Raw genomic sequence first — 11,167 nt, forward strand, 5'->3', positions numbered from 1 at the left:
AACCTATCAAACCATCGGTGATCCCGAAGGAACCTTGGGGAGAGATTTCAATCGATTTCGGAGGACCTTACCCAGACGATCATTACAACTTGGTAGCAATTGATCAAAGAACCCGATACCCGGAAGTAGAGGTGGTGTCCTCAACAGCAGTGAAGCCGACTAAAGAGAAGTTGAAGAAAATGTTTGCTCATCACGGTGTACCCAAACGAGTGCAGTCTGACAATGGTCCGCCATTTAATTCGAAAGAGTTTGCAACCTTTGCAAAAGAAGAGGGCTTTGATCATCATCGTGTGACACCAGAACACCCCGAGCCAACGGCCAGGTGGAACGGTTTATGCAAGTGTTAAACAAGACGGAACAAATTGCCCATCTCCAAGGAAAAACTGGACTTGACAGGAATATGGTTGTCTGTGATATGTTGATGGCATATAGGGACACACCTCACCCTGCCACTGGGGTTACTCCATAGCAAGCTATGTCGAATAGGCCTATTAGGACCAAACTTGATCACACAGTACCAAGAGAAAAAAGTGAGCAGGATGAGCTGATCGATGAGAAGACCGAGTATATAAAGAGAAGATGAGACGCGATGGCGTGAATATCAAAGAACACAACTTCTGTGTGGGAGACTATGTCCTACTTAGACAAAAGAAGGTGAATAAATGGTCGACCGCCTATGAGCCTATCTTCTACACAGTTATCAGAATTAGTGGTTCGACGATCATGGCAAGGCGAGTTACAGATGGTCGTGAGATCCCGAGATTCAAGCCAGTTTAAATTGGCTAATGCTATCATGCATGAGGAAGGTGCCAAAGGGGAAGATAGTGAGGATTGGAGAGAGACACTACTTATGAATTCTGGCAATCCGAGCACAGTCCAGTCCAGCAGTCCAGTCCAAGCCATCCCTGAACAAAGTGATTCTGCTGAAGAGACTGTTGCAAACGGATCATTAGGGCATGCCAACCAACAGTTGGAAGAGCTTCCTACAGTTCAGACAGAAGAAGGTTCTACTTCCAGCTCTCCTACTCCCAGAGTACAGTCATCTAGGCCTAGACGAGAGCGACGTCGACCTGCTTATTTGACTGATTACGTCACGTGACATGTTTACATTAATTTTGATCGGACACCAGAAGCATTTAGAATATGCAATTGAGTTGAACTGCAGTATTAATTAGATAAACTTTGATATTTTTGTTATGAGCATACTAACCTACTAACCCACTAGTTTTAAACATTAATTAGTCACATTAAGTCTCAAGACTTTGGTTCTGATTGATTCAAAGACTCTGGAACATTGAATTGGATTTTGCCATCCTGTGTTATTATTTTATTGTATGTGGACTGTGTAGACAACTGCAAAAAAGGGGGAGATGTTATATCCTGTGCGACTTACACGAAGTAGTTGTTAGATGAAATATTTAGTGTGACTCACATGAAGTGTGTGAGAATTAAACCATGTGCTTTTAGAGTGTACACATCGAGCTCGAGTGAATTTGGAGTGTTACATGACTGAGGCAAGAGAGTATCAAGTCGATTGGGTCCCTGAAAAGGACTGAAATTGACAGTGGAGATGCCAAAAATGGCAGATAAGTCTACCAAGATAACCATTTTTATACTTCGGGAAGCATTGTAAAATAAATGCATGTAAAGGAGCTAAATTAATTTAAATTTCCCTGTTGTTTGAATAATTGATGGAAAAAATACAAGCACTTCAAATTAAATCAAGATATCTTAAATTTAATATGAATATATTTTTATTAGTTTTGTTTGATTTTTTCATTGTGATATCTTCACTAATATTCATGCTACCTTGCTGGCGTCTATTGTTATTATTATTCTTATAGTTGTAACTGTTCAGTGTTGTCGTAATCCTTTCTTTAATAGTATTTTTTTTAATGGTTTGAAATCTGGCCCGGGTTGTTCGAATGCTGGGTTAGTTTAATCAGGCTTTGAACAACCCAGCCCTGGATATTTGAGACTGTGGTGACTTAATTATGTACCAGTATTGGTACAATATTGGTTTATTGCAATAGATATATGGAGAGACTGTTGCTAAGTTTGAATTTATAGCACTCGAGTGAAATAAAGTACTCGCCAGGTCACCTGAAGTCGCCTTAAATCGCCTGAAGTCGCCTTAAGTCGCCTAAAATCGCCTTAAATCGCCTAAAGTCGCAATGTTTTTTCTGCCAATTTTGCTTAAGTCGCCTAAAGTCGCCTTAAATCGCCCAAAGTCGCCTTAAGTTACGGCGACTTAAGGTCCCAGAGTAGGCCTCCTTTTTTGGCCGAGAAATAGCAAAGAAGAACCCTTTAAATGAAGTAGAGTGCAAACACACTCTCTGATCCGAGACAAAATTGATTGGTTTCCTTTGCGGTCGGAAATTAACGCGACGCAGTGCAATTTACTATCCTTTTACCTACTTGATCCTAATTAACAGCATTAGTCAAAACTAGTATTTTGAGCAAGAAAAACAACTTTTGTATCTGTTTTAGGTGTCACCCTCATGGCAGGTCTATCTTTAGCAGTTTTTATCAGCAATTTGCATTATGGGAATGATTCGGTTATCTCGCAAGAAAACCAGCACAATAAAAGTCTACACTTCAAATATTGATGACGTTAGAGAACTAGACCTGTCCAAATAAAGATATAGGTGGCAACGAGAGTCCACGAGCTCATTAATAGAAAGAAGACGTTTGTAATCAGAAAAATGCAAGACAAAAAAACTGAAATGATGTGAATATTCACGCACCCTATTTCCTAGCCTTTTGTTTGAGATGGAGCGCTAGCTCTCATGTGTGTAGTCCGATATATTGCTTTGAAACTATTGTTCTAGAAGCAGTGAACCAGGAAGCGGGTAACCGATAAAAGGCCGTAAAAATAAAGTAAAACGAAGGAACATGTAGAAATGGATTACAGATCAACAATACCTCTACATAGAAGATTAAAAAAATGCCGAAGAAACACGATGCAAAAACCTTAAGTAGAACGGGAAAAAAAAGTCTTTTTCTCCGTTTAACATAGCCTGACATAAGACAAAAAATTATAAGTAAAGAAATTAACATTGCTTTTGTAACTATAGATTTACACGATTTCTTTTCACCAGTTTAAACCTCAAATTCTGGGAAAACTGTAATGATTAACAACTGGATCATTGGGGATATAATGCAATTCGAGAGTTTCATTGGCTGAGCCATCATGGGTTACACAGGGAATATTACATGCCCGCGCGTGAATACGAATTTTTTCTTCGAGTGTTCAACTCGATACTCACGAATGAGCGCAGCAAACGAGTGAGATATTGAGCTCAACACGAGTAGATAAAATTCGTATCCACAAGCGGGCCTGTAATATTCTGTTTATTATAAAACATACTAATAACGACGTTTCTGACGATTTTCCGAAGATTTCCGACCACTTTCCGAAGATTTTCGAAGATTTTCCAAAATTGTTCCGAAGACCAGACGAACGCTTTCGAACATTTTACGAAGATCACCAAAGCTTGCCGACGATTGCCGAAGACGACCGAAGAAGATCCGAAGATGTTTCGATCATACATCAACAAATTTAAGTGTAGTTAAAGGGACAAAAGAGAAATGGTATCAAAAGGGAATGATATCTTCACAGTGTCGAAGATAAACATAGTATCTTCACTGCGAGAGGGGTGGCGAATGGTAAATGCGAGACGACGAGATTAGCGTTTTTCTTTTCGAGCCCGAGACGTTTTGATTTCTTCAATTGCGAGACCGAGACTTTAAAGTGTTTTAAATGCGAACTTAAGACGTTCAGTTTCTAAGATGTTGTGAAGTTATTTAACTTCATCATTAAAAAAAAACAAAACAAACACATCGGTACTTCGTGACTTTCTTAGCCTTGAAAAAAATTGAGACTGCGAGACAGCTTTGGGAGAAAAATCGAGACTGCGAGACGCACATAACCGCTAAAAAACGAGACTGCGAGACCCGTGAAATTCGGCGACACTTTTGCGAGACCCATGGTTTTTGAAGGACCATTCGCCACCCCTTGCGAGGGATGAAGATATGATTTCTTAGTAAAAGGAAAAATCGTAGTATTTTACTGGTGTTTATATACCAAGAACCATTATACCATGCTCTACGATTATGCTAGGTGTACACGGTACGTGTATATTTTAATTTTAGTTTAGTTTCCTATATTTTGGGGGCGTTTTTAATAAAACAATTATTCTACTAGCGCTTGTTGGATATCAGATGATTATATCTGATATCCAACGAGCGCTCGTTTTGTAATCTCTAATTTCAGTCTCCCCGAGACAAGCCACATACTTCTCGGAAACTAATCATGATTGACTAAGAGAACAACAAAACAAAAAACAGAAACAATAACCCTAAAAGCGTGATACCGGGAGCCAATGATATTCGCTAGGTAGCCTGCAAGGAAGCTGTCTTTACAGCTCTTCTTAGCAGGGTGGGGAAAGGAGAACAGGGAGAACTAGACAGCACGTGTCACGGATTGACAAAGTTGCCAGTCATTTGGTGTTCAGATAGTGTGAAAATAAGGTTGGATTCGGCCTAATCAAAGATGACAAACTGACTAAAAATACATACAAGTGCAAAGAAAGTAATCAACCAAGTAACACATAGGCGCCTTTTCTCCCTTTCTCCTACATTATTGATCGCGTGTACAAGTCAGATTAATATTATGAGAACACGAGCCATACTAGTGCACTAATCTATTTTGTATGGTATGAGGGAAACCCCTATTTTATTGTAACTTTTGTAAATCATATTTCGATTTTACATTCAGTTGTTTTACAATGCACCTGAGGTTAGTTGTGCAGAAGTTTCGCATTTCAGAAGCTCAGACTTTTCCAATACTTCTCAACTAACCAGGCAGTAATTGCTGTAAACTTTTCTCCACAGGCTACCGAGTCATCTGAATCATAGTTTTCTGTCTGATCAGCTGAGGCGAAGGTCTCAGGTAGCTATTCAATACGACACATGTTTGATCTTGGTTGACAAATTTTGAATCCATATGTATTGTTTGTATTTTAGATCTGGTTTCTGGGTGGGGAATAAACTGTTCGTATTTAAATGCTTTAATTTTTTAATGAAAAGAAACTGCTTAGCTCTCATACTTAAAAACTCTGTCGAAATGTAAACTTAAGCATAATCAACGTGCTGCACGAAAGTCGAGAAATCATTTATAGTCCAGTTATGCATGAAATGAGGGAATCCCCCTCTCTTGATTTAATTTGTTATTCAACTTCCAGTTGTGTTTCAACACGCGGTAAGGTAAGGTACGCATGCAGAAGTTCTTCTATTCAGAAACTCCAACTGTTCAAATATTTTAAATTTAATTGTTGTAAACTTTTCTCCATAGGCTACCGGCCATCTGAATCACAGTTTTCCGTCTCATCAGCTGAGGTGAAGGTCTGAGGTAAGTATTCGATACGACATATGTTTAATCTTTGTTGACGAATTTTGAATCCATATGTACTGTCTGCATTTTAGATTTGGTCTCTCGTAAAAAATGAACCATTCGCATTTTGTTTAATAGTAAAAAATGCTACTGTCGTATACATTTTGTCCTACACTGTACTCGGTCATATTGATTTAATGTCCAAAACTGTCCAGAAGCAACCACTGAATATTACTGAAGTTCATTGAAGGTCATTCAACTTCCCATATCAACTCAACTTTATTTCCGAATATTCAACTGCTTATTACTTTAGTTAAGTTTCAAAAGGCGAATGTCTGTATTTTAAAGGGGAAGGAGGCAAGTTAGGTGATCTTAGTGGAGCTATGTCGTGTATTCGACTTTTAGCGGCGTTTATGTGTATTTTGTTGATGACGTTACTCGCTGGTGACTGAGAACTGCTAATTGTCACAATATATCCTGAAAAGTAATAAAGTGTGAAAAAGAAAGAGCCCGAACGAAAACAGAAAACTGTGATAGACTTTCGTTGTTGTAGGGGTTTCTGTGATATTTGCGAGGAAGCCTGCAAGGAAGCTGTCTTTACAGCTCTTCTGAGCAGGGTGGGGTAAGGGAGAGCAAGGAGAACTAGACAGAATCTGTCAAGGATTGATATAGCTGATAGTCATTTGTTGTTTAAATACTTGCGCCATAAAGTTGTATTCGTAATCAAAGATGAAAAACTAACAAGAAATACCAAGTAATCAAGTAATTAGCACACAGACGACTTTTCGAATCCTTTCTCTTACACTACTGATCACGTGTACAAGCCAGATTAATATTATGAGGTCATGAGCCAGAGCGCTGATCTTTCATGGAATGAGGGAAAAACCCCTTGCTGTTTATTTGTAATTCAACTTTTAGTTTCGCTTTCAATCATTTTCTATACGCGGTAAGGTCTAGTCGATTCAGAAACTCAGACTTTTCCAATGTTTCTCAACGACTCGTGTAGTAATTGCTGTAATCTGTTCTCCATAGGCTAGCAAGTTATCTGAGACCATCTGAATCATAGCTTTCTGTCTGATCAGCTAAAGTGAAGGTCTGAGCTGAGGTACGTATTCGATACATAATAGATGCATAATCTTTGTTGACGCATTTTGAATCCATACGCATTGTCTGTATTTTAGATCTGGTTTCTCGTGGAGAATGAAGTATTCAAATTTTGCTTAATACTTAAAAATGCTGCTGTTGTATGTGTTTTTTCTCAACGTTAGTCAATCATATGCATAAGACATCCAGAAATTGGCGACACTGATCACTTGATATCACTGAAGTTTATTGAAGGTCATTCAACTTTCCGTACCAAACGTGCTTTCCGACCTCAACTTTATACCCGAATATTCAATTGTTTCGTATTCATTTTTCAAAGGGCGACAGTGTGTTTTTCAAAGGGAAAGGAGGCAAGTCAGGTGATCTAGCTAATGATGGAGCTTTGTGGCGTATTCGACTTTGAGCGGTGTTAATGTGTATTTTGTTGATGACGTTACTCGCTGGTGACTGAGAATTGCTAATTGTCACGATATATCCTTAAAAGTAATCAAGTGCGAAAAAGAAAGAGCCTGAACGAAATGGTGGACTGTTTTTGTGATATTTGAGAAGTAGCCTGCGAGAAAACTCTCCTTACAGCTCCTCTGAGCAGGGTGGGGTAAGGGAGAGCAAGGAGAACTAGACAGGATGTGTGAAGGATTGATATAGCTGATAGTCATTTGGTGTTTAAATACTTGCGCCATAAAGTTGTATTCGTAATCAAAGATGAAAAACTAACCAAAAATACCAATTAATCAAGTAATTAACACACAGGCGACTTTTCGAATCCTTTCTCTTACACTGTTGATCGCGTGTACAAGCCAGATTAATATTATGAGGTCATGAGCCAGAGCGCTAATCTTTCATGGAATGAGGGAAAAACCCCTTTTTGATCATTTGTAATTCAACTTTTGGTTTCGTTTTCAGTCATTTTCCATACACTGGAAGGTTCTAGTCGATTCAGAAACTCAAACTTTTCCAATGTTTCTCAACGACTCGTGTAGTAATTGCTGTAATCTGTTCTCCATAGGCTAACAAGTCATCTGAGATCATCTGAATCATGGTTTTCTGTCTGATCAGCTGAAGTGAAGGTCTGGCTGAGGTACGTATTCGATACATAATATTCGATACATAATAATGCATAATCTTTGTTGACGCATTTCGAATCCATATACATTCGTCTGTGTTTTAGATCTGGTTTTTCGCGGGGAATGAAGTATTCAAATTTTGCTTGATATTTAAAAATGCTGCTGTTGTATGTGTTTTTTCTGAACGTTACTCAATCATATGTATAAAATATCCAGAAATTGCGACACACTGGTCACTTGATATCACTGAAGTTTATTGAAGGTCATTCAACTTCCCGTATAAAACGTGCTTTCTGGCGCGGCCTCAACTTTATACCCGAATATTCAATTGCTTCGTATTCATTTTTCAAAGGGCGACTGTGTGTTTTTCAAAGGGAAAGGAGGCAAGTTAGGTGATCTTAGTGGAGCTATGTCGTATCCGACTTTTAGCGGTGTTAATGTGTATTTTGTTGATTACGTTACTTGCTGCGCTGGTGACTGAGAATTGCTCGTTGTCCTGGAAAGTAGTCAAATGTGAAAAAGAAAATGTCTGAACGAGATCAGTAACTCTGATAGACTTTCGCTGTTGTACGGGTTTTTGTGATATTCGCGAGGAAGCTCTCTTTTTCTTCTTAGCAGGGTGGGTAAAGGAGAACAAGGGGAACTAGACAGGATGTGTCACGAATTGACGTAGCTGATAGTCATTTGATGTTAAAATACCGTATTTATTGGAATAAACGCCGCCCTCGAATAAAGGCATCATGATGCGGCGTTTATTGCAAAAATAGACTCAAAAAAAGCAAATGCGGTAATATTCCAGTTTGAGAAAAAAAATTTTTTCCTTGATTGTATGTTTAAGAGCAGTACATTCGAAGCTCAAAGGAATATAATCAAAACACGCGAATAATATACGGTAGTTGACAGAATAGCTTAATAAAGGTTTGGAGATAACAATGTTTTTTTTTAGTTCGAAGATAGTATACTTCAATGCTCTTTCACTAAGCTCCCTAATCTCCAGAATTCTTGCAATGCACAGTCTCGTTGTCAAAGCGGAGTGGTTAACTGGCTCATGAAGAGGAAAGTGACATTGAAATTGAGTGAGCTTTATTCACTTTATGTATTGCAATAGTATTAACATTCAAATTGTGAAATTGAGAACGATATAGAAAATGACTTTCCAGACAAGCACTTAAACGTGTTTCTGTTTTTTAAAATTCAAATTTTCAGTTACCATACTATTGTTTGCAATAAATGAATTGGATTTTAAATACACGCCGCCCTCTTATAAACGCCACCATCGAATAAACGCCGCACTCGAATCACGATAAATTTATCATACGCCTCGGCGTTTAATTGAATAAATACAGTACTTGCACTATAAGGGTGAAGTCGTGTTAAAAAATAGGTCCGCAATGCGTACGCGTGTTTAATGCGTTTTCAGCTAACTGGAGCCATAATCAGAGACGGACACTTTAAGGGGAGAGCCGTCCATGGAGTAGTGGAAGAAATGATAAGTTTTAAGCAGGAAATGTTATTGACAGAAGTTTACCGACAAATGTCAAATTAACTTGTTCATGAAATATCAAGATGGTTTCCTGGAATTGCTAAGCCTACTATATAAAAGTCTGTAACTGAGAACGTTAGCCCCAAGTCGATGACTTAATGGCCTTGAATTACACTGAAGTTCTGATATTAAGTTTTTACTATGGCTGTAAAGGGAATATAGACATGTTGAACAACAATCAATTTGCATGGAGAATTTACAAGGTTCTTTTATTAAAATGTAACTGTACGTGGAATAAAAAGGAAGCAACAACGCTAATCACTGTACATTTTGTATACTTCTTACGATAGCTTGTTGTAAGGTTGCATGCTGATCAATGGGTAGTTGTTTGTAGAGTGTCTTCTGGACAGAAGAGTGTTTCTAATAATTAACTGAATCAAAATCTTCAAGTGGTTGTCAGAATACAATAGTTGCACAAAGAATTCTGTGAATTAGCTCAACTCCTCACATAAAAAATATCGATGAGACGTTGATACAAAGTTAAATACTTGTATGAAAAAAGAAATAACAATGGAGAACAGAGTGCTCCATTTCCCATTGCCCAGCTAGTTTGCCTGACTTTGGTTTACTAGATTCTTGTGCTCACATCTGACATGGCATGGTGCAGATGTCTTGCGTCGTTGTTAGTGTCAAAATTGTTCAGTGCCAACTTTAAGTGTAAGAGCATGTTTCCAAAGCAACTGTCCTCAACTTTTCTGTGCATTAGTTACTTCTTTATAGGTGCAGATCAAAATGTTGGTATTTTGTCTGCTTTTGTATCTGAAGGTAAATGTCAGCACTGTTAAGTTTGAATTTGCATTTTACATTATGTGTGAAACTCAGTGCTGCTTTGTTTCACTGGATCTGTTTATAACTCACATAATTATTGAACTGCAGTAATAATAGTTCAAAAAACAAGTGAAAGGGTACAAATATACAGCAAAATTGTATAACAAGTTATTTTCCTACTTGTCAGGTCTGTGCAAGACATGCAAAACTGTCGCACTTTCTCTCTTTCGCTGATAACTAAATATTGACTACAACATTTGGGAAATAAATCACTTATTACACAATTTCATGTGCAGTATCGAAGTATAATTTTATTCGTTGTTTGTGTATTGTCTTGCTCATCAAAATACAGCACATTGACTCATAATAATATAGAGTAATGCTTTGTACATCAAAACATCTATTAAGATATATGTGCTGTATTGCATTGCATGGTATGCCATAATAGCCATTCCCTCCATGAGATGCACCTGTAGGGAGACATGATGGTAGTTGTTTTAATCATCTTGGATTGGATATTTGTTTTTATAAATACAACTACCATGATTCCCTGCAGGCACATCTCATAGAGGGAATAGAGCATTGCAAGGTATTGTATTGTATTGTATTGTACATGTATACATCTATCAAAAATTGATAACAAACATGGAATGCAGTGTATGACATTTACAAACTAAAAACTACATTCAGGCCTAAATAGTAGCCTGGTTAGCCTAAAAATCACTCTGCATAGCCTAAATAACACTCAGGCTAGCCTAAATAATGCTCAGGTTAGCCTGTTTACGGTTAGCTCTCGGTAGTGGAAATGAGGATGCCGATAATGAATAAAAAGTGTGCAGTCTGGAAATGTCATAGACCCCCTGGATGTAAGTCAGCTAGCTACGTGTATCAGTCTACAGCAAAGAGTCATTTGCTCGTACAGAATATCTTGAAGAGCTATATAGGTTATTTCCAATAATTAAATTCAGAGTGAAATAAATTTGCAAATTAATATATTCTATTTGATGAGACAATTCAACACATTGCTTTCCAGTATCTTCACCAAAGAGTGTTGCATTTCCTTGATTTGTAGTCTACAGACACAGTGATCGTTGGACCAATCATATCAAATATTGCAGGGCCTGGAATTTCCTCCACATCATTCAGTTTGTCATGTAGTAGGAGAACATCATTTGTGTAAACCAAAACATCATTTGATTCCAGTTTTTCATAGTGTACATAAGCTTAATTTGTTGCGATGTTGGCAAGCAAAACACAGTTAAATAAAAGTCGCAAGCACAAAATTCCAGCATC

At 37.9% G+C, this 11,167-nt stretch overlaps 1 protein-coding gene and 1 long non-coding RNA gene across 2 annotated transcripts in view; one reads left to right on the forward strand and one right to left on the reverse strand.

The window, feature by feature from the left end:
• The window catches only part of LOC145488723 (putative gamma-butyrobetaine dioxygenase), a 156,854-nt gene that overhangs the window by 75,314 nt on the left and 70,373 nt on the right, over positions 1-11,167 (reverse strand). The gene's annotated exons all lie outside the window — the stretch shown is intronic.
• LOC145488740 (uncharacterized) overlaps positions 5,265-11,167 on the forward strand; it is a 144,037-nt gene continuing 138,134 nt past the window's right edge. The window contains exon 1 of the long non-coding RNA XR_014049529.1: positions 5,265-6,500. This is a non-coding gene — a long non-coding RNA (uncharacterized LOC145488740). The remainder of the gene's footprint in view (positions 6,501-11,167) is intronic.

This window comes from Orbicella franksi, chromosome 5, assembly GCF_964199315.1.
Source record: "Orbicella franksi chromosome 5, jaOrbFran1.1, whole genome shotgun sequence".
Lineage (NCBI taxonomy): Eukaryota > Metazoa > Cnidaria > Anthozoa > Scleractinia > Merulinidae > Orbicella > Orbicella franksi.